The 25320-nt window shown below is 35.7% G+C and overlaps 1 protein-coding gene and 1 non-coding gene across 7 annotated transcripts in view; both read right to left on the bottom strand.

The window, feature by feature from the left end:
• The window catches only part of LOC112057842 (uncharacterized protein CG43867), a 408406-nt gene that overhangs the window by 155188 nt on the left and 227898 nt on the right, over nt 1-25320 (bottom strand). The gene's annotated exons all lie outside the window — the stretch shown is intronic.
• Trnam-cau (transfer RNA methionine (anticodon CAU)) lies at nt 17121-17192 on the bottom strand. The gene has a single exon. It is a non-coding gene; the product is annotated as a tRNA-Met (tRNA).

The following is a 25320-nucleotide window of genomic DNA, read 5'->3' as shown; positions in this document are numbered from 1 at the left end:
TAGTTAATTACAAATAAGCTTACTATATACTCTTTATAAAGTCAAGTTAACCAATAGTGACTTCACATTCATCACACATAGCGAGAAAAGCCGAGATATTCAGCGTCAGCGGAGTTCCTCAAATAATAAAATATTGTTTGCATGACATTATCGCGGAGGTCGCCTGCTCTTATTCCTTAGTGCCTTCTACGAAATTGGAAGTTATTGTTCTGGTGGCTTTTTGTCTTAATATAAGGAGCTTAATATGATTGGGCTGTCTGTTTCGTTGTATTAACCCGAAACAATTATTATTTCGAGCCGTCCTGAAGAGAATAATAAGACCGGTAAAAGGTTACCGGTCATATTATTGTACTAGCGGACGCCCGCGGCTTCGTCCGCGTGGAATTTAGTTTTTACAAATCCCACGAGAACCATGGATTTTTCCGGGATGAAAAGTATATATATGTTAATCCATAGTAAAATCTATTTCCATTCTAAATTTCAGCCAAATCGCTTCAGTAGTAGCGGCGTTAAGAGTAACAAACATGCAGCCACATAAACTTTCGTGTTTATAATATTAGTAGGATATATTTATATTAATACACTAGCGGACAGTAAGGTCCTGGGTTTGATTCCCAGCACGGCAGTTTAGGATTTAATATTTTCTAAATTGGCTCATGGTTGGTTTGGTGGTGGTTTCGGCCGTGGCTATGAAAATAATTATTATTATTTACATAGCCACGGCCGAAGGGACTTAAGGAAGGTATTTTTAGAAAAGGTTCAGATTTATTATATTGAGAGTTTCTATTTTAATTCTCTATGAGTGTGAAGTCTGTCAATGCGCATTGGGCCAACATGGTGGACTAATCTAACCTAACCCCTCTCATTCTGAGAGGAGACTAGTGCTCATCAGTGAGCCGAATGTAGGTTGTTAATGATGATGACAGTACTAATAATAAATCATTAATCAAAAAAACAATAATTTAACATTTCAATTAGGTATACTTTTTGTTATGATGAAAAGTTTCGACAAAAAGTCGGCCCTAATGTCAAAATAATGTCGTTACAAAGTTTGCGATACACCCTCGGCTAAGTACGAAAATCGTTTGATGTTGACATTTTCCAACTGCAATTAGGCCACGCGATTTTCCTTTCTCATATTTACAACTTCTCGCTAATCTATATACTATTAAGGGTACAAAACTTTTTGTACATTGACGTAAACATCACGTATCAATCAAGTATTTAATCTATACTAATATTATAAAGCTGTAGAGTTTGTTTGTTTGTTTGATTGAACGCGCTAATCTCAGGAACTACTGGTCCGATTTGAAAAATTATTTTAGTGTTAGATAGCCCATTTATCGAGGAAGGCTATATGCTATACATTATCCCCATATTCCTAAGGGAACGGGAACCACGCGGGTGAAACCGCGTGGCGTCAGCTAGTCTTAAAATAAGATTATGCCAAAAAATCTTAATTTCGCGAGCGGTACCAACGTTTAACATACTCTCCAACGTACTCTCGGGTCATACTGAGAATTTCTTTGAAACAGAATCAATTTTTCACAGTCCGACTCCGGACTCGAACCTAGAACTTCACGATCTAAGGCCGCATTTGCTAATCAGTAAAAAATCTATACCTATTTAAGAAAGAAAGAAAGAAAGAAAGAAAGAAAATAAATTTATTCAAATTTAAAAGTTACAAACAGTATCCTTTTCTAAAGACAGCATGTTTCATAAACTTTTACGATTATCAAGGATATCAAGTATATTGATGTAGTTATTGTTAATACCTGCTTTTAAGGGTTGGTATTTCTAACAATTCTAACAAATACACAGTCATCGGTATTGTAAATTGAATCTATACTAATATTATAAAGCTGAAGAGTTTGTTTGTTTGATTGAACGCGCTTATCTCTGGAACTTCTGGTCCGATTTAAAGAATTCTTTTAGTGTTAGATAGCGCATTTATCTATATATAGGCTATATATTATCTTTGTATTCCTATGGGAACGAGAACCACGCGGGTGAAACCGCGCGGCGTCAGCTAGTACCTTATAGAATTACTCATACAATCATCAAATTTAGCTTTCAATCAAATCATGTTAGGGGTGAAAGCTTAATTTTTTTTTTTATTTTTCATTACTTATTTATATAACAACGTTCGAACTCAAACAAATCTCTTTAGCTGTTGCAATTTTCCAAAAATTAAAATTGGAGGGTATTATTTGAGTGTGACCTTTGATGATGACTATTCATGAAAGTATGAGTCAAATATATTTGCAAAAATGTTGTCAACTTTTATCACAAAGGGCCATCAATCATTTCCCTATATGAGTTAGGGTCTATAGCGACATTTATGGCCTCACTACTCAGTTAATAACGCACAATGAAATGTAGGTAGAGCAAGCACGAAAAGCGCACACAATACGGGTCTGCATTTGACGTCTTTCCACTTCATTGTTACGGGAATTACGTACTGCAAAGAGGCTATTGATTTACTCGCACTCACTGGCAGTTGCCTCGACGGTTAGAAGCTTCCTATACTAAGCAAATACGCCTTTGAGAGTTTGTCATTTGCCGGGACAGTGTTATGTGCTTAGTAGTTTGATGCTAAGTCGACACCAATGCGCTTTACTCAAGTTGTGAAGGAATATACCATTTAAAGTATAGGTAGTCAAGTTAATTAATCTAAAAAGTTTGTATCTAAAGTCTCATAGTGCCATGAGAGGAGCTTCCTTAAATATTACACAAAATAGGATTATGCCAAAAAATCTTAATTTCGCGAGTATTACCAACGTTTAACGTACTCTGGGGTCATACTGTATTTCTTGGAAGAAACAGAATCAATTTTTCAAAGCCCGACTCGAACCTAGACCATCACCAAAGCCGCATTTGCTAATCACTAGATGAGCCAGTTTAGTAGTTATCATCCCTCAACGTTTTTTTAACTATCAGAGGACGCGTGCTTTTTTGTTTTTCAAATAACCCAGTGGGAAGTATAGAATTTTGTGGTATAAAAAAATAGCCAGTTAATAGACAGGGGGGAAGGGGGGTGGTTACAAATATTTTAGCAATCCATGGATTCACCGTGCCGGTGCCGGGTCCATCGCATGGCAGAGAGAAAAACTCCAACTCCGAGCAGAAATCTGGACCAAAGGATGTAATCTATCTCCTTACGAAATTTCAGGATATTTCTGGATAATCGATTCAACACTTGCAGCGTGATGAAGCAACAAACATACACAACTTCACACGTACAAACGAACTCGACTTTGTATGTATTAGTGTGATAGTGTGATTGTCATGTCTAAGCTTTATATTATTAAAACAAAAGAATCCAGATAAAAAGTATTCCTAAGTGAAAAGTCTAATAGTGGCTTATCAGTATGCCACATAACCGCACTAATATATCCACTGTGTCAGTTCAAGTGAAAACGGCGATCAAGTAAATGGTCTGGAGTTATGCGTGAAAGCCTTTCGTTGCCTGAAGACGAGCCCGGTCATTGAACCCAACGCACAATAGCCAAGCACTTAGCGAGTGCAAAAATACGTCAGCATTGAAAAGGGTTGCGTCCTAATGCTTGCAGAAATTAACCAAAACAAATTCTATAACTCAGTTAAAGTATACTAAGTTATAATAAACGCGAGCTTAGAGAAAAGTCTTGTTATGTATAGCGATGCCCCGCGTTTTCACACACGTAGTTCCCGTTCCTGTGAGAATACGTATAAAACATCACTCACAATTTACGTGGTTTATTAGTAGTAAAATAATTTTTGAAATCGGTTCAGTAGGTTTAGAGATTACCTCCTACAATATCATAAACTTCACCTGTTTATAATATTAGTATAGATAAAAAAATCTTGGAAATAAAATGCACTATATGATTGAGTTACTGAAATATTGTAAAATGGTGATAAACAAAAATAGTTGAGTTTCTTGTGGGCTCTTCTCAAACCAATGCGCATTTCAAACCCTCGTAATTTTAATTTTAAGATAGCAACTTTTATTATCACCATTATTTCATAATCTATTCGTAACATGTTTCAGAAGTCCTTCTAACTAAGCGTAATTGAAATTAAATAATTTTATTTTTGGTTTCGAAATACATTTACATTTCTAAGTGAAATCGCGAAAACCGCTTGGCCTACAAAGTAGAAATTTACCAGGGATGTAGTTATAGTTAGTAATTTACGTAGGCAATATTTTTTAAAATTTTAGTAACATAATTCTACTGTATTTGAACTGAAACTCTTTGAGGAAGTAGTACCTACTTATTATTATATAGTAGTATTGAATACGAAATGTAAAATTAAATTAGTTTAACTAAATGGTCCGACATTTCAAAACAAATTTCTAGAATTAATTTCTAGAAATTAACACAAATACTAAAATAATATCTGTATATTCAGATTTTTTTTATTCGTTTAGACAAAATACTTTAACTTTATGAGTAAGAAGATAAAATATTTCCTGCACCAAGTTTTCATTCACTAATATAAAAATTCAGTAAAATTATCAAAGTTATTTGATAACTAAGCGTGAACAGCTGGTAAAGTCGTTTTGTAATTATTCCTTTTGTGGAGTACAAAGTAATTAAAGTTCACTGGAAAAGGGTTTCATTAAACTAGTTACTAAAATTCAGTAAAACTTTTGCAAATAATGTGAAAGAGATGAAATATTTTATTTAATTATTCGAGAATAAATTGAAATGAAAATGGTTCAACTGATGATAGTTTATATAATATAGCTGTTCATTTATAGTAACCATTTAATTTAAACGAACTTTTTTTAAAACAACCAAAGTATTAATCCTTTTACTTTTTTTAAGTTACGTTTTTCTTTAATAAAACATTTTACGATCTATCACTGAGATTAAAAATTTGGCTATAATATACATCACAATGATCTAGTTTTTTATCAATCCCATTTTATCGAGTTTATCAGAGTTTATTGATAAAAATTGTCTTCTTAAAATCAAATCATAATCTCCAACTCTAATTAGTAAATCTCTAAAATGCAACATCTTTTATACTATTGTAAATGTGGCAATGCAATAATAATAAAGATTGACTTGAACTGAGTCAAAGGAAAAATTTTAGTGTGCTACTCAGCAGTTAATGTATACCTAGTACATTGATAAAAGTACTATTAATTAGTGCCTTTTCTGTTAATTAATCCCATAGTTATATAAATCAATTCACATAACTAATAACTACAAGACAATGGAGACCTAATTGTATCATCTCTATATTTCCTACATGAAACTTTCAAAATACAACCTAGTAATATTAGTAATAAACTGTACCGCATATCAATATACATTAGACGTAAACACTCGCCAAAACCGTGTACAACATCAACCAAAAATCCACCTTCCAATCAACACAACACACACTCAAGTTTCCCGGCAAAAAGCACACATTACATACACACGTGCGAAACCACCGGCACCATCTTTAGGTTCACATTAATTAAAATACGGCTTTCCGAAAGGGATTATTTGGTAACAGTCGGTAACATTTGGTGATGGTTAACACGCGGCTAGGGTTACGGCGACGTAGCAGACACGCGTCTACGCGGTTCGGGCCCGCCGCGGCGACTGAGGTTACTATAGCACCCGCCGCCTACGGAGCTACGCCGTAGCTGCTACGTATGTGGTGTAAACGCATTACAACCTTTTATGACGGAACGTTTGGGTGTAAATAAACAATGTTCTGCAGTCGGCTCCTATTATTTGGTAACACGTGCCTTGTAACATTATCACATTGTACTTCACCTAGAAACCTGTTAAGCACCTGTAAGGCTATTGAATTTGTGCGCGTTGTCTTTTCTGTGGAGGTTAAAAGCTTTTGTTGCTGTGTGCTTTTAATGCGGTGGTATTCTTTGTGTTATGTTTAGTTGCGTAATATCATCATATTACTGATATACGTTCATTGTTGAAATTGTCAACGAAAACAGTGTTTTTCATAAATTAACTAGCTTTTCCAGTCAAGCTATGCTTTGGCAGTTACGCTAGCAACAAATCACTTTTATTCAGCTTTCGGCAACAAACAGTGTTTTTACTTGCTTACATATAGAAAGATTTGATTCGTCATTAAAGTTAGCGGGGGAGGTATTATCAAACGATGCGTCTTTTATTTTATTTATGCAAATACAAGATTATTTTTGCGATTTAACTGGTAATATTTTTAGAATGATGGTACTTAGAAGTGGTTTCTTCTATAATACTACTTAGATTATGACTACAGGTCTATTTTATCCAGAATTACCCGTACAATACCACAAATTTTACCTCTTTATAATACAAGTATAGATATAGAGATCAAACATAGATCAAAGATTAACTAAGACAGCACAGTATGTAATGTAGATCATCTGCTACATAATAGCTATTAATAAATCTAGTGACGTCATCTCTCACAAATTAATATGAATCCTTTAAAGCCACTACCCACTACCAGACCAAACAAAAGTTGTAACGGAGATTGAAACTCGGACCTATTAACTTTTCGTCTTAAGTTTAACATTCATCTACCAACATTATTTTACAAATTCAACTGCGGTATACAAATACAACAACAATGGTATAAAAATTATTACAACAATAAAATTTGCATTAAAATTTTATAAAAAAACAATAATAATAGACTGGTAAAACGATTCATCACGCAACATCAGTCACTACGCTTTAAGTTAAGTAAAACTTCAAGTGGTGAGGAAGCTTAAATACGGATAAATATTGAAGCTAGAACTTTTACCACTTCAGTCTATCTTTCATAATTAGACAACTGGTAACCTATGTAGCATATAAGTATCTCCGACTGTACTGTAAACTGTTGACATGATATTTATTTATTTATATAATACTCAAAAAACAAGTAAAACAGAAACATAAGAAGAAGTCGAATACAAAAGGCGGCCTTATCGCTTAGTAGCGATCTCTTCCAGGTAACCTTAGGCTTAAGAATGATATGCTGAAGTGACAATCGTATTCATTCTACCCATGTTACCCCAATCCGTGAACATAGCCGGGTCGTGAGAACGCACCCTATATGCGCCCATTTAAATTGGCCGAGACATTCTAAGCCTTCACTAACGATTACTAATGATGTCTAATAAAGGTCATCAACCTATCCCGAGGTGGGATTACGTTACCTTAAACCCTGCCCCATTGATCTTGGCTCATGACAAATTGCCCCTGAATTACCTGATTCTGTAATATTACGTAAGGCGATAGACTTTGATTATAGAGTAGAGATGTCTGGTATTATTGAACCGTACTATGAATAGCTTAATCTAGGCCACCGAGTCATTTGAAGAAGTAGCTTTTAACTACGAGTATACTTAAGGTGTACTTTCAATGTAGTTTTATTTGTCTTTTTATAAAATAAATTTAAATACTGTTAATACGTACTCCGTACCAACTCTTAAATCTATGGTTGATACAATTAACACTTATGCCAAAATTAATATATTTTTATTTGTATATTTGTAAAATTAATTTCATTGCTATTGATACAATAATACTTATGCCAAAAGATATGAGCGCAGTACTTGACTGTGATGTCATCTGATGTTAAGTGTTGATGAGTCAAGATGAAGGCTAACTTACAAGAGGTACGAGTTTATTACTTTAGACGGCCGCGTGGCGTAGTGGGTAGTGACCCTGCTTTCTGCATCCACGGCCGTGGGTTCGATTCCCACAACTGGAAAATATTTGTGTGATGAGCATGAGTGTTTTCCAGTGTCTGTGTGTATTTAAACATTATATAAGTATTTATATGTAGTATATAATTGTATATTAATATTATAATATCAACTATCTTAGCACCCATAACACAAGCTACTCTGTATGCTTACTTTGGGGCTAGATAGTGATGTGTATTGTTTAAATATATTTATTTATTTATTATTTTATTATTACTTACCCATATTAAGTGGTGCAGTCTAACTTGGTAGCGTGCTAACTAGTAAGTACTTGAGCATATTGGCAGTACGTCTATGTTGGTATAACGATGACTACTCACCACCGAAGCCTACCACTAGACTTACTATTAATAAATTCATCATCATCATCATTATCAACCCACATTCGGGTCGCTGCTGAGCTCGAGTCTTCTCTCAGAATGAGAAAGGTTAGACCAATACCACCACGCTGGCCCAATGCGGATTAGCATACTTCACACACGCAGAGAATTAAGAAAATTCTCAGGTATGCAGGTTTCCCCACGATGTTTTTTCTTCACCGTTTGAAACACGTGATATTTAATTTCTTAAAATGCACACCTCCGGAATCGGAAGCAGAGGTCATATTCACTGGGCCATAACGGCTACTATTAATAATTTAGAAAATTTTAAATTCTGAATTTACTTTGGGAATTGAACCCGGAACCTTTCTGCTGTATCCGCTTACGCCTAAAAGATCGTCAAAAATTAAGCTATCCGGTATGTAAATAAGCCTTTAAATGAAGTCAAACACAACGGGGACTCAAACCTAGTGTCGCCCTACTCATGAAGCGAACACGCGCAATTTAAGGTCGTTAACAATATTACCTGAGATTGAATTTTCCAAAGTATCTAATCTTAGTGCTTGAGCAAGTTGGGCAACTCGCGCCGAGTTATGAAATTTCAACGCGAGGGTACTTTGACTTGATGGATATTGTCTAAGAGCCTGCAGTAGCTAGACCTTCGTTATGATATAAAAGATGAACGTCTATCCTTATACTCATAGTTACATAGTAAGTAGTTGGGCTAATAGAGAGTTTGGATCAATGTGGCTTTAGGAATTTAAAGATAATACTAAGAAAGTCTGGGTATTGAAGATTTTTCATAGTATGGTCTGCACTATCACTATACGAATATCTAACATATAGCTCTCAGCTAGAACACCAAGTGCCAATTAACTTTTACGCAACTATTAAAGCTATTATTTTATATATATTTTTGTATATGTGGTCTATATATGAGGTTGCTTGCCAAATTTCATAGTTCTACGTTAACGGGATCCTATGACTTTTGATTCCCTAGATAGTGTCGAACTATACATTTTCTGCTGAATACGGTCGAATAGACCTGAGTATACGGTTTAAATTTAAACTTAATACCTCCACGCATAACCAAATTAAATGGTCGTAACAGACATACAGACAGGCGGACAAAAAAATGATCTTTTACGGGTTCCGTTTTTTTCTTTTAGGGTACGGAACCTTTAATAGTATAATTTCTCTATACCAGTTATGTCGCAAATTACCACAGGCTCTTGTACTAGTTCGTATTACCTCAGAGGAGCCCTCATGTAGTTCCCAGCGTGCGCGAGTGAAATACTAAGTGCCAATTGAATTCTACGCGACTATTGGAGTGATAATAAATTAATTTACGACTAGCGTATTTACATAGGCTTATAGCAGCAAATAGCTCAAAGGGATTGGGAAATGGTTGGAATATTCGGGAATTTGATATTGACTGCTAAATGTTGCAGCGCAGTGTCTAAAAGACCAAAGGCCGTAGGTTCGATTCTCACAACTGTAAAATATTTGTGTCATAAAGTGTCGGGATAATTGTAAGTCATCAAAATCAACTCTTACTCGGCTCACTGCTGAGCTCGAGTCCATTCTCAGAATGAGGGGGTTAGGCCAATAGTCCACCACGCTGGCCCAATGCGAATTGGCAGACTTCACACACGCAGAGAATTAAGAAAGTTCTCTGGGATGCAGGTTTCCTCACGATGTCTTTCCTTCACAGTTTGAGACACGTGATATTTAATTTCTTAAAATGCACACAACTGAAAAGTTGGAGGTGCAAGCCCCGGATTGGACTCGAACTCACAACCTCCGGAATCGGAGGCAGAGGTTAAATCCACTGGGCTATCACGGCTCGATTATAAGTATATATGTATTATTATTTATTAGTTACCTTTGTACCCATAACACAAACCTATGCTTAATTTGGGAGTATTTTCAAAAACATTTTCATGAAATTATTTATTATTATTATTATTATTTAATTTTAAAAATATTGGGGAGTTATGAACCCTATCGCAATGCCATCTATCGAGTACGATTGTGACTCTAAACTACCAGAGTCAAATAAAGTATATTAAGATATATCTTGCTGTTCCGAAGGGCATTCAGTAATTGAAATTTATTTACATAGACATACCGCATATTCCCATTAAATGAAGCTTTTACCTGAAAAAGAAATGGAAAATATTATGTACATGAAAGTAGACAATAACAACAACAACAGCTAAAACTAACTTTTGCAATCAAATTACAATCATCATCATCATATCAGCCGATGGACGTCAACTGCAGGACATAGGCCTTTTGTAGAGACTTCCAAACATCACGATACTGAGGCATCTGCATCCAGCGAATCCCTGCGACTCGCTTGATGTCGTCAGTCCACCTGGTGGGGGTCGACCAACACTGCGCTTTCTAGTGCGTCGTCGCCATTCCAGCACTTTGGGAACCAACGTCCATCGGCTGTTCGAACTATATGCCCTGCCCATTGCCACTTCAGCTTTGCAACTCGTTGAGCTATGTCGGTGACTTTGGTTCTTCTGCGGATCTCCTCTTTTCTGATTCGATCAGATACTCTTAACATAATTCGTTTCATCGCCCGCTGTATGACTCTGAGCCTTCTGATGAGGCCCATAGTTAGCGACCAAGTCTCGGAATCTACAAAGTAATCTAATAACTTTGATTACAATCATACTTGATGGTAATTGTTTACCATGAGGTATGATGAGGTCTAGGGTGCATTCCGCTTGCCTAGAAATTGTCTATTAACTCCAGCCTTTATTTAAAAAAGTATATTTGTTATATCTTTTAAACACGACCAATATTCCCGTTACCCTCCAATTAGTCGGAAAAGATTGTGTTGGAATAACCTTCAAGGTGCCTTGATAGTTGACTTGAAGGTGTTTAGATAGTAGGTGGTAGACAACATAAACGAGACCATGTAGACTATATTGTTTGACGGCCGCATGGCGCAGTGGGTAGTGACCCTGTTTTCTGCATCCATGACCGTGGGTTCGATTCCCACAACTGGAAAATATTTGCATGATGAGCATGGGTTTTTTCCAGTATCTGTGTGTATTTATACATTATGTAAGTATTTAAATGTATAAGAATATTATAATATCAACTATCTTAGTACCCATTACACAAACTATGGCTGGGGCTATGTATGCTTACTTTGGGGCTAGATTGTGAATGTGTATTGTTTAAGTATATTTATTTATTATCATTAATATTGTGTTGCGATATTAACAACTAAAATAAGTTACCATAAGATATTAACTAAAACAAGAAAAATCTGAAAATAATATTAGGGAAGTAAGAAAGAATAATAATTATAAGGAAGCCCATCTTAGGTATTTTAGTTCATATCTCTAGGTTTAATAGCATCTCAATGAATTAATTAGTACATGAACTTGAGAAATTCAATCAGCATTCCACTCTATCCCGGGCATATTGTAGTGCACTCATGACGTCCTTTGAGTCAATATCTATGGCGATGAAGACAGGTATTGAAATTTCATATCCTGCATCTTACAAGGACTGGATTAATAAGATAAAGAGCAGTAAGTCCGTATTGTTTTAATATACAAATTGTGAAGGTATAAGGTGTGGTAGTAATTAAATATGTAATTAAAAATATATTCTAGAAATGTTTTTTTTTGTAAACGATCTAACATGACGCAGGTAGATTTTTATAACTTTGGTATAATTGAAAACAAAAGTGCTTGTAACATCGAAATGCACGCGTGCCCCATTTTAGACCATTATCTACACTAACCATGGATGAGAGATCTTATAACATGATCATGATCATAATTATGTTCATTAAAATATATCTATTATATATCGAATAAAAACATTAAGTTAATACTCAATAGGTTCATATTATTTATTTAACTGTTTTACAAAAAAATGCCCATCTCTATGCCAATCTTTATTTGACCACCGTACCCTTTTTATCTTCGCACTGATTTTTTTCTCTTTTAGATAATTATGTTTTTTTTTTATTTTTTTTAAATATTTGCTACAAATTTGGTTGTGAAGTTTAAATACCCACTTGATTAGTGTAACTGAACTTGTCCTTTCTAATTAATAAATAAATAAAATATGTATACATAAAAAAAAAAAAACTAAAATTCGCGCACAAATTTGCGGGCGTCCGCTAGTAAATAAATAAACAGTTCACACACAGAGGTTCACAACTGTGTCCATTAACATTTCTGTACTATTTATTTTTGCAGCAAATTGCAGCCCAGTCGCAGATGTCGCAACCTCGCCGATACTTTTTCACGCTAATTGCCACGGCCTGCGAAAACCATACATATAGGTTTGGTGGGCGGCCAACCATTGTCCGTCCGCCAACACCGTTTTGCACTTAAAACAACTCTTATCACAAACAAAATAAAGGATATTTCCCTTTAATGCAGCTGTAATAAAATTACGAGTTACTCTTTACCGTCAGAATGGTTCATACAGTCATGTAAAATAACGGTATTAATTAAATTAATGGACTGAGTGCTGGGAACCGCAGCATATGCGTTTTCCGCGCGACCATACTTTGGGAATAATTCGATATATGGCGGGACCGCAAAAATATTTAGTACTAGCGGACGCCCGCGACTGCGTCCGCGTGGAAATCGATGTAAACTTTCAACCCCTATTTCACCACTTTTGAGTTTGAATTTTAAAAATTCTTGACTCACATTATATTTCGTATTTCTTTTATGATTTATGATAAAATTTTTAAAACTGTAACTCTTAAAATGAAGGACTTTCTATACAAACTTTCAACCCGTATTTCACCCCCTTCTATTTTTATTATAGGGTCAAAAAGTACCCTATGTTTTGCTCCAAGGTCCCATTTACTATTATACCAAAATTCATCTTGATCAGTTCAGCCGTTTAATCGTGAAAAGGTAACAGACAGACAGACAGTTACTACTACTACAGCATTTATAATATTAGTAGGGATGATACGCCACGAGTGAAATCCTTATTTACTCACGTTTCATATCCCGTCATAATAGATTTTTTTAATAAAATTACATTAATTAATTGTGAAACTGTTCTATTAAATAAATTAATGCAGAAACTAGTACATTTATAATTGCAGTAAAAGCAAGAGCAACTATTCACAGTAATTTTTTAAATGAATGAAATTGGATCTTTGACTTAGTATACAGCTATACGAATATTAGCTTCAACTTCTCCCTATTGCTAGTAAAATTACGTAAGTAACCAATAAGCTATCGGCGACAAACAGAAACTTTGACCGCTTCATCAAAACATCCCGTTACATTAAAACCAATCCAGTAGTATGTAACTCCTTAGTCTCTGCAAAGTATGCTAGAAGCAATGGGTTTTCACTTACCATCAGGTGGACCATCGTCTTGATCTCATTTTATCTACTACTAGCAGACGCCCGCGACGCCGTTCGCGTGAAATTCAGTTTAATACAAATCCCACGGGAGCCGTGTTTTTCCGGGATAAAAAGTAGCCTATGTGTTAATCCAGAATAAAATCTATTTCCATTCAAAATTTCAAACATATCGGCTTAGCAGTCGCAGTGTAAAGGACGAACAAACATGCACACACACAAACTTTCGCCTTTACAATATTAGTTTTTTTTTTATTCTGTACAAGCTAGCCCTTGACTACAATCTCACCTGATGGTAAGTGATGCAATCTAAGATGGAAACGGGCTTACTTACGTAACTTACACGACATCTTACTGGAACGCTAAATCGCTTGGCGGTACGTCTTTGCCGTTAGAGTGGTAACTAGCCAAGACCGAAGCCTCCCACCAGCCAGACCTGGACCAATTAAGAAAATCTCCATCGGCCCACCCGGGGATCGAATCCAGGACCTCCGCCTTGTAAATCCACCGCGCATAAAAGAACACTATGCAAAATGTACGTACATTGTATACAATTACTTAACAACAGTAGTATCGCCCACGATGCTATTATTCAATAGATTGTACCATTTTTAAATTTCAACCTTATTAATAACCAACTCTGCACACACTAATTTAAACTTTAAATCTTGAGCTCCAAAGTTGAAAATTAAATGTCAACAACATTTTACTAAGACGTTGGTGTCAATTAAACACCTACGGAAACGACAAGTGACTGAGACCTTGAGCTGTGCCTTGAACGAAATAGAGGACTGTTTTTTTTTTTTGAGCAAATACGAAAGCTTTTTTTGTAGTCATTGCAGTGGTCTAACTATTGACCAAAATCGATTCACAAATTTATGTGCCATGATCCGCACTATTCCACTATTTTTCTGAAGTGGAAGATTTTGCCCAACTTTTTGTTATATTGTTTGTTTATCGTCGTCGGTCGAATCCTAATTTTTATTTTCTCTCTCTTATTTCTTTTCTTTCTCTCTCTTGTTTCTTTTTTGTAACAAAAAAAAACTTTAAAAATGTAAAATGTAAACTGTAAAATTTTTGTAATTTATGTACTTGGAAATAAAGGCTATATTATTATATTATTATTATTATTATTATTTCTTAGTTATATTGTTTGTTTTTGTATAAATATAAATAAATATATAAAACGAGCGGACGCCCGCAACTTCGCCCGCTTGTAAATCAATGTAAACTTATTTCATCACTTTAGTTATTGAATTTTAATAATTCTTGAACATTCACATTATATTTTTTATATTTTATTCTCTTAGGGGTAGAATTTATCAAAATCCTTTCTTAGGGGATGTCTACATCACAGTAGCCTTATGCATGCAAAGTCTCAGCCCGATCGGTTTAAAATTGACAAAGTTTCATATAAACTTTCATACCCTATTTTATCCTCTTGGGGGTAGAATTGATCAAAATCCTTTCTTACCGGGTGCCTACGTCATATGCGTCATATGCGGATGCTTACCAGCATGCCAAATTTCAGCCTGATCCGTCTAGTGGTTTGGGTTGTGCGTTCATAGATCACTATGTCAGTCAGTCACTTTTGAGTTTTATGTATATTTATATAACAATATAATTTTGACGTTTCTGATAATTTAAATACTCGATCTTTAAAGGTAGCATAAGTTTAACAAATAATGTTTCAAAATCATTGTGATTTTTATGTTAATCATTACTCACAAAAAGAAAAAAAACAGATTAGTCAAAGAAAATCCGAAGCAATATAGATGAAAGGGAAGACAATTTACCAATTTATTTTCCCAGTTTAATGAAATCGCTTGGCAATATAATTTATTTTACAAAATAAAGTTACCATCCACCGCTTATTGGGGTGTTGGGGACTGACGAAAAACCCGCGAAACCTGTCTCCTGGCAACGGCACGCCCGGGGAAAATTTTCTAATTTCACCCCTTTGCCGTGGATTACCGAGTGCCCAAAGTAAAAAGACCTCCACGATTGACGGCTACAAAAAAGATGTTAAGGTTCAAATTACCTGCAAATGAGTTTCATGTCTGTTTTTCTTGATAATTGCAATACTTAGTGTATTAATAAAAATACTTTTAATTTGAATATTATTGTTCTGAATCTGGGGGCACGGTAGTGCCCCCGCAAGTCGAGCAAAACAAAAAAAAGGCGGCACGGCCGTACTATACTTTTCTCAAAGCAATTGAAGCTATTTTCGACGTCCTGTAACTTCGTTATGGATGAAATCAGAGGCCTGAATTTTGATTACCCAAGCAGGCATTGTATAGACACGGTATATTTCAAGTTTCATTAGATTGGAACAAGTAGTTTATGAATTATAACTAGTCAAAGTTTCCTAATTGTGCTAATTTTGTCACTCACTGACTGACCGATCATCAAAACTATAGGGCACTTCCAGCAGACGTAAAAACTTCAAAATTTGAATACAATTAGTTGTTAGTGTGTAAATGAAGGATAAATTAAGAAATCGTCCGTCCAGTTTTCTGGATACCATAAAAAAAAACACTTGTTAAATGTAGCAATTCTCGCAATCAGTTATTCTACCGAAAAAGTTGTGAGATCCATGTAATACCAAGTCGATTACCTTATTCTGTCCGTAATTAAGGGATCTTCTGTTTCAAGTTATTACGTAATTATCTATTTATTTGAAATATAAAAGATTTTTAATATGGATATGGTCACTGTAAGATGTTGTTAGGTTAGTTATTTACGTAATAACTTGAAACAGAAGATCCCTTACTTACGGACAGAATAAGGTAATCGACTTGGTATTACATGGACCTCATAACGTTTTCGGTAGAATAACTTATTGCGAGAATTGCTACATTTTACAAGTGTTGTTTTTTATCGTATTATTGTTATACATAAATCTATAAGCACTGAAGAGATAAAGTTTTTGATGTTTTGTCCGAAATGGAATGTTGACCGAATTGGAAAATTATATTATTACGAGAAAGTCACATTATTTGTGTTAATAAAACACCGTAATCTCACGGGAACGGAAACTGTCTTTGAATCCTAAAAGTTAATGGTTTAATTGGCTTTAGTTAATGCATCGCTGTGTTGGCACCGCCTTCAAGTGATCAGAAGGTAGCACATACGATGTTCATACGATATTATTTTTCGCTTTTTAGTTTATTTTGTGACTTTAAAGTGACTCGGTTAAATTCTTTGTGAAAAGATTTTACTATTATTTACCTGGTACCTTGATAAGAAAACATTCATTTAGCTTCCTAAAATATAACTAAAGCGAGAGTACAAGGGTCGTGTATTCTTATGCTCTTCACAAGTTATCTCACACGAATATGTGCTAAATGGTCTAAGTTTAAATTTAGTACAGCCGTATAAAGTAATTTCAGCCGTATATAGCTCTGAGTGACTTTCCTATGAAATTCTATCATGTAATTTCGCTTCCGTGTAAGTGAAACTTAGCATTTTAGTTATTACAAATTAATTTCATTAAGACACGAAAATTAAGACAGGCTCGTACCTATTACTCGTAAATAAAAATTAAAAAATTCAATTAGAAAATAGCATAGAAATTCGTCTGGTTAATCAAAAGACATAAATAATAAAATCCGCATATTTGTATTCTAATTACTGTTTTAACAACCCTAAATAGAAGATTTAATATATACTATTATAATTTATTTGAAATATATTATTAACAAAAAAAAATATATAAATCTAAAAAAGTTTCTAGCAGAGCGTGGTTTCGATCCACGGACCTCTGGGTTATGGGCCCAGCACGCTTCCACTGCGCCACTCTGCTCTCTGACGGACTTGCGAAATAGCGTTATCCTTAATGCCAGTAGAACAAGCGATAATGACGTAATAGAACATTGCCAGTAGGTAAGCACGTAAAATTGACGGTATCTATACAAACAAGCCATTCTATGATTTAAACATTCTTACGGTAAAAAAAAAAATCAGCTATAAGTTTTTCAGAAGTACCCTCCCTACCTGATCATTAAATAAGATTAAAAATATTTTTATTTATGGAAAACTGATAATAATTATCGTGGATCTGAATGAAAAGGTTAACAAAAAAAAATACATGAAAGAACTTGCATATTAAGAACACATTATTTTGAATACTAGTATATTATGATGTATATAGAATGTATCCATACTAATACTATAAATGCGACTGTTAGTCTGTCTGTTAACTTTTCACGGCTAAGACGCTGCACTGGTTATCATGAATTTTGGTATATGACAAATCAGACCTTGAAGCAGGAGATAGGTACCTACGTAGGCTACTTTTTAAAATGCAAAATTCCATAATTCTCGTAGGAATTTTTACTTCGACAAATACCGATTTGTGGAAAACAGTATTTTAACTAGTTCTTCTAATTCTTCTACTAATATTATAAACGGTAAAGTTTGTATGGATGTTTGTTTGGATGTTTGTTACTCTTTAACGCCGCTATTACTGAAGCGATTGACTGATTGATTGACTGAAATTTGGAATGGAAATCGATTTTACTCTGGATTAACACATAAGTTAAGTATTTCTATCCCGAAAAAATCCATGGTTCCCCGAGATATGCGAAAACTGATGATTTTGATGATATGCATGATTGTTACTCTTTCACGCCTCGACTACTGAACCAAATTAGCTGATATTTGGTATTAAGATTTATTATAGCCTGAATTAACACATAGGCTACTTATCATCCCGGAAAAATCCATGGTTCCCGAGGGATTTGTGAAAAACTAAATTCCACGCGAACGAAGTCGCGGGCTTCCGTTAGTTTTTAATAATTTAGGTATACAATAAGCTCGAAGTCACATCCTTTCAAATATAGGATCCCCTGCTCACACATTAGTGCGGCGAGGTAACATTAAAATTTCGTGTAATAGGAGATAAATCTCCACGCCATTACTCCGGACTGGACGGGTGCTGTTATTTTTACCCTGGAAATTGGGAAGACGCTTTATTTTTGTGTATGGTGTGGGGATACATGTACACGGAAAATACTACCATATCCCTCACTTCTTCTGGAAGATATTTTTGCACCTGCAGAAGATTAAACATATGTTTTCATTTTGACGGCCTCCGTGGTGCAGTGGTATGCGCGGTGAATTTACAAGACGGAGGTCCTGGGTTCGATCCCCGGTTGGACCGATTGAGGTTTTCTTAATTCCAGGTCTGGCTGGTGGGAGGCTTCGGCCGTGGCTTGTTACCACCCTACCGACAAAGACGTACCGCCAAGCGATTAAGCGTTCCGGTACGATGTCGCGTAGAAACCGCAAGGGGTGTGGATTTTCATCCTCCTCCTAACAAATTAGTCCGCTTCCATCTTAGATTGCATCATCACTTACCATCAGGTGAGATTGTAATCAAGGGCTAACTTGTAAAGAATAAAAAAAAATGTGTATAAACATAATAATGCATTAGACCAAGCTGAAATTGAAATTGTACAATTGATTTGTGCACAAAAACCACTGGATGCTGGCGGCTCGCTGGCATTCTATGCAATAGGCTTATGTCCAAAAGTGTACGTCCATCAGCTGGTAATGAAGATGATGATGATGATGATGATGATGAATACAATTGATGAATCATTTACTAAGGAAAATGATGTTTGGAGACAATTAGATTGGCTTTTATCTTCACGCACAGAAATACCAACACATTAATTTCAAACAGACTATTTTTTGAACGACACTGATTTCGCGAATAACCTATTATGTAGGTGTTAAGTCATTATGCTCTCAATTTCATTCTTATGAGTTTTTTAATGGCTGCAAATGACACAATGACATAATGAGACATTATAGATTTCAAAACACTGCAATGTTACTTTGTTTATCTATCCACCGGCATTTTACAAAAGACGCAAAAATTTGGCAATACTTGCTTACCGATTCATTTTATTTTAAGTCTAGATGAAATTAAGCTTTAAAACATAGAGCATAAAATTTATTTTACAATGTACAGATGATACCTGAACAGGATATTAACTTCGTTATCAGTTGCTTTGAAGCTAAACGTTTAAAAAATCATACCATAGTCATAACATAGTAACCATTCATCCTCGGATCATCGGATGCAACCATTTTATATCGAACTTTTCCGCTCCAATTTCTAAAGAAAAATATATTAACTGTAGAGTTCTTCATATTCTGGTTACATTGGCCAGTGGACCGGAAACTCGCGATAGCGAAACTGAACTGTAGATCATTTTCAGATGACTCTTCTTAGTATTAATTTCTGTGGACTTAATGTAAATTTATCCTGTGACGCCCACCAGCCCTAAAAAAAATCGTTAATTTCAAATAGGCATACGCGTAGTTTACAAGCTCTTTTGAAATATCAAGATTTGACTATTTTTAAAGACCGGTTCAGAAAGTAAGTTTCTCTGAAAGAAGCCAATAAAATACTCAACATATAACCAATATTTTTTTAATTGACTACAAAAAGGAGGTTTTTATTAAGCCTCGTATCCACTAGGCAACATTTGTTGCGCGAAATATTGCACAATTTTATGGTAACGGCAACGCAAAACTTTATTTCAAAAAAGGGGCTATTAAAGCTGTATTTATGTATGCACGTGTTTTTTCTTCTACGAATTTGTTATAAACTAGTGTAATGTTTTAATGGGGCAGAATTATAATCTGAAACAGATGGTTTAGTTGCTCGAAACATGACATTTTATATTTAATTGATTGTGAAACATGGAAAACTCACGCGATACAATGTCGGAGTATGCCCGACTAATTTCAAGAACCAGCTCCGTTGCAAGAACCAGCTCATGACTGAGGGCTCCGTATGAGTTCGAACCTAGTCGGGCATACTCCAACGTTGTATCACGATAGTTTATGTTAATTAGGTTTAAAGGCATACAAATATGTATTAAATAAAACTTCAATCAAATGACAGTATAAAATAAACCAACAAACAAAACGTATGGAACCAAATGTAAAGTGTTTTCTGATAGGTACATGGAAGTGTAACACTCCAACATTCCAGCCTTTCAATCCAAACCGCAATCACTCGCTATTATTAATGGTGATAATCCGATATTCGAAAAAAAAATATTGACAAAAATGTTTAGTAGACGAGTACCTTAAACATCAGTACTTACCTTTTACATTCGCTTGAACAATTCTAAAGATTTTCGTGTGGCACGCTAAGGCCAAGACCGTTAAACGCAAGCGATTTTCACCCTTACAGCTCTATGGGATTGTTTTAAATACTTATGAAGCTTTTTTTAGCTTAGTCTTATCTTCCAGGATATTAGGTTTCTTTGTTACGGCTATTACGAGGTTACTATGCAGGAGCCGCAATTTTAATTTAAAACTTAATTGGAATCCATTGTTGCTTTAGATTAAAACAAGTAAATATCTACCGAAGCAAAAGATGCAAGAAATAGAAAGAGCAATTAAAATGCAGAGTGTGTAACGGCTTTTATGTAAAGTTTTTTGTTTAAAGGAATTTTAGCTAAGCTTGTTTAAGCATGACTAAGAATTATCAGACTATTTGAATAGTGTACAGGGCCAGGCCTTTCTCCTTATAGGAGGGCTTAGGATGATATACATCTCAAATATTCATTTGATATCTATATCATGGCAGTGGATTTCAAACAGCCAGTCCGCCATTTTGGGGAGGCCGCCATATTGGATTTGCGATGACGTTTCTTAGCTAGGCATGTATTGTCATCAGAACTCAGAGCGTGTGCAAAATTTCATCCTAATCGAAGACCGGGAAGTGGGTCAAATTAAGATTCCAAGATTTTCTTACATACATTTTCTTAAAATAGTCTTGAAACCACATTCGCCCAATGCTTATCAATCCATCTTTATCTATACATGTGTGAAATTCCCCCAAAACCCTTTCCCTCGCTGGATAACTGGAAAGGTAGAATTTACATACGAGTAACTCTCAATTAAACTCGGATTTAAAATGGTTCCGGCACGTGTACGTAATAGGACCCCACACCTATATTTTGTGGATTTTTGACTAACGACATGCGTTTTGAAGGGGTCAAATTTTCCAAAACAAATTGGGCACGTTTGTTTCTTTTTATTTTGTAAAACGTTTTATATTGAATAACCTGGCGACCTGTCTCTGTGGTTGGGATAGCCTTTTTAAATGAAAATCGAATCCCAAATCTGGTTAATCAAAAATTTGATCTATTTCTAAATTTGATCATGTCTTGTTTGATTCATTTTGTCTTTTTTTTTTGGTTATTGTGAAGTGACGAAATTGATGTACGAATCATCTAAAATATATACTCCTAATTGTTTATTTGGTTTATTTGATACCATTCAACAGTACTTAAGTAACCAGTCATATAGTGTTTATTTCCAAGATTTTATATCGTTTATATAACTATTAACAATATATATTATCTATATAATGTTGTATATTAACTTTTAACACAACTTTTCTTTGTGCTTGCGTTTAACACAAACATTGTGTGTGTATGTGTGTGTGTGTGTGTAGGTGTGTGTGTGTGTGTGTATGTGTGTGTGTATGTTTGTTCTTCCTTTGTGCTGCGGCTACTGCAACGATATGGCTGAATTTTGGAATAGAAATTGATTTTTCTCTGGATTAACACATAGGTAGGCTACTTTTTATACTTTAAAATTTTAATTTTCTTTATTTTTCTAATTGGATTACTAGAATCACACTTTCTTTGCTTATAAAACACAGAAGATACATAGTTCGGATACTCATAAGCTTTAAACATAATATTAAATTTTGGTTTACAATAAAGTACGGCTTCACTACTGGGCTCTGAGTATTGTCATAAATTCAAATTTATGCATAACGTTAATTATTAATTAAATTCCATGTCACAAAGCGTAAATACACAGTGTGCGTATAACGCAGTTTCGACGTATCAGTAAATTGTGTCAATTGTGCGGCGTTAGTGATAATAGTTTGGATTGATTGCGTTAAGCTGTGCGCATCAAAGCGGAACTGAGGATTATTCAGGTTGGTTAAGACTGCGATTGGTGTCGTAATGTGGGAATAATCCGGTAGATATACGTGTAGCTGACGCTCTTGGCATGCAGGGTTATTTGAAAGCTTCAACTTCTGTTAATATCCTGGAAAAATCAAGAGAAACTTTTCCTTTTTATAAAGTAGCTACTGTAAACCGTTAAGGAGACCTCTTATCTGTGTTTCAGCTCCAGCATCAGAGCGACTCCAGATCTTAATTAAATTGTAGTGTTTTAAAATACTCAATCAATAAATTAACAAAAGCATTAGTCGTCTTTACAATTTTTGAAAGTTCCATTCGATTTCTCTAGGATTCCATATTTAGATCCTGACATTATGACAATGGGACCACCTCAGGAGTATTCTTACCTTGTTAAACAAAAAAAGAATTATCTAAATCGGCCCAGGCATCTTTGAGTAGTCGCGTAACATACATGCAACTATCTTTTAGTTACCTTTCTCACCTGATATCTGCCCGTCCGTCCATGTCAGAGCAAATCGCCACAAACATTACCTGCATGTTTTTGGCGATTTGCTCTGACATGGACGGACACCTGGGCAGGTACCAGGTTGAGAAAGGTAACTTCAAAGCACATGAGACGCTACTAAAAAACTCAAGGTTACATCTATGTGAAAATAAGATGTGTCAGATCGGAGATCTTGGTGTACAATATTATTTAGTGACGAAAACTGTAATGGCATTCCAACTCCGTCTAGCTACATTTTATTTGCTAACAAATACAGAAGCACTGGACGCGGGTCTTGGGGCAAGTCTGGACGCGTCTGTAAACAATCAATATGCTAATCTTGTTAACCCGCCCTTAGCGCCCGGTGTTTATTGTGCAACACGGTCGTTCGTACCTCCTCCATATTGATTTGGCGAAACTGTGTAACAATGAAAACGGGTAACCTTCTGCTACCTTAGTTTCGTTGTGGACTATTTTAGTTTCGTATGTGTTATCAAACCATATTGGACTCACTGTTAATCACGAGTCTCCTTTCAAAATGAGAGGGGTAAAGCTGGTCCACCACGCTGGTCCAATGCGGATTGGCAGACTTCACACACGACCAGAATTATGAAACTTTCAGGTATGTAGGTTTCCTCACGATATATTTCCTTGGCCGTTTGACGTAAGTGATATTTAATTTCTTAAAAGGCACATTACTGAAAAGTTGAAGGTGCATCTCAGGCCGGATTCGAACCTGCACCCTCCAAGTCAAAGGCAGAGGTCATATCTGCTGGGCTACCACGAATTTCGTAAATGATGGTAAGTAATGATGCAATCTAAGATGATAGCGAGCTAACTTGTTAGGAGGAGGATGAAAATCCACACTCCTTTCGGTTTCTACACGACATCGTACCGGAACGCTAAATCGCTTGGCGGTACGTCTTTGTTGCTAGGGTGGTAACTAGCCACGGCCAAAGCCTCCCACAAATTAAAAAAACCTTATTCGGCCCAGCCGGGCATCGAATCCAGGACCTCCGTCATTAAATCCGCCGCGCATACCACTGCGCCACGGAGGCCGTCAAACTTGTAGTTTCGCACATTTATTATTAAGGTAAATAACAAAGATCGCAGGTGCCGCATGGCCCAATACACATCACACAGCCTTTAGGATATTCACGGGATATTCCGAACTTTCTCCATACAATAAATAAACGTGTCATCTTATCAACACTATATTCTTGTTTTTTTTTTATTGAGAAAGTATACATTGGGGAACTTAAGTTAACTTATCGTGATAAAACAAATCATGCCCACTTGGTATGAATACTGGCTGCATTTCCGCGTTGGACATCCAGGCTGATCCTTTGCGTGAAAATGAACCAACCCTTCTTTCACCAGTCGAGGCAACTAGCCGCGGCGAAATGATTCGGAGAAATTTCTTGGCACTGGCGACTCCATGGCCTAAGAGTCTCCACGGCAATGGTAACAAATATGTAACTATTGATTATCGAATCCTGACCCTAATAGGGATGATGAAAGTTTTTTAAATTGTATACAAATTAAGAGTAGGTACGCTAATAGTAAAGCAATTTTGTAAAAGGAACAGGATATCTGCGATCGTTGCTTTCGGAGCTACAGGGATTTAAAGGGTCAGATTTGCGGCGCTGCCGCGGATCCCTGAAAAACGCCCCATACAAAATGGCACGAACTAATGACGTCGTAGGCAATGTAATGATCGTCAGATTTGTATGTGCGTACAAACAAAATTACAAATATCTTTGTTAGCATTTGGATACACGCAACACAATTAACAAGAACAACAAAGAACTAAGAACATCAGGTGCGCTCTCAATAGCAATTTTCATCACCCACCCTTTTGAATAATCCAGAAAGTTTTCCCCATAAATAACAGCATCGCTCCATCAAAAGGCGGACTTGGGGCGATTTTTGCTTCAGTGTTGTCGCCATTATCTCTTCAGTGACAATTTAAGTGTCTGCTATTAGAAGTCGCTTCTCTAATGGAGGTGTCGTCTTACCTTCTCCAATATCTCTATCCGATTACTTTCGATGTCAATCTTAGAAAGATGGCTAGACAATTTGCGAAGTATTTAGAGTTATCCTAGAGGTTAATGTTTTTGATTTTGTTACGGTAAATATTTGATGAGAGTAAATATTTGTTAAGAGCTGTGTGCCCAGTGGACCTCTGGCTCCCATTCCGGAGGGTGTGGGTTCGAATCCGGTCCGGGGTATGCACCTCCAATTTTTCAGCTGTGTGCATTTTAAGAAATTAAATATCACGTGTCTCAAACGGTCCAAACATCGTGAGGAAACCTGCAAACGAGACAGTTTTCTTAATTGACTACGTGTGTGAAGTCTGCCAATTCGCATTGGGCCAGCGTGGTGGACTATTGGTGTAGCCTCTTATTCTGAGAGAGACTCGAGCTCGATAATTATGTTGGTGTTGTTCGAATAATTTAACCTATTGATAAAATTAA

Source organism: Bicyclus anynana, chromosome 16 (genome assembly GCF_947172395.1).
Source record: "Bicyclus anynana chromosome 16, ilBicAnyn1.1, whole genome shotgun sequence".
Taxonomy (NCBI): Eukaryota; Metazoa; Arthropoda; class Insecta; order Lepidoptera; family Nymphalidae; genus Bicyclus; species Bicyclus anynana.
The sequence above is the reverse complement of the archived record's forward strand: the minus strand, read 5'-3'. Positions and strand labels throughout refer to the sequence as shown.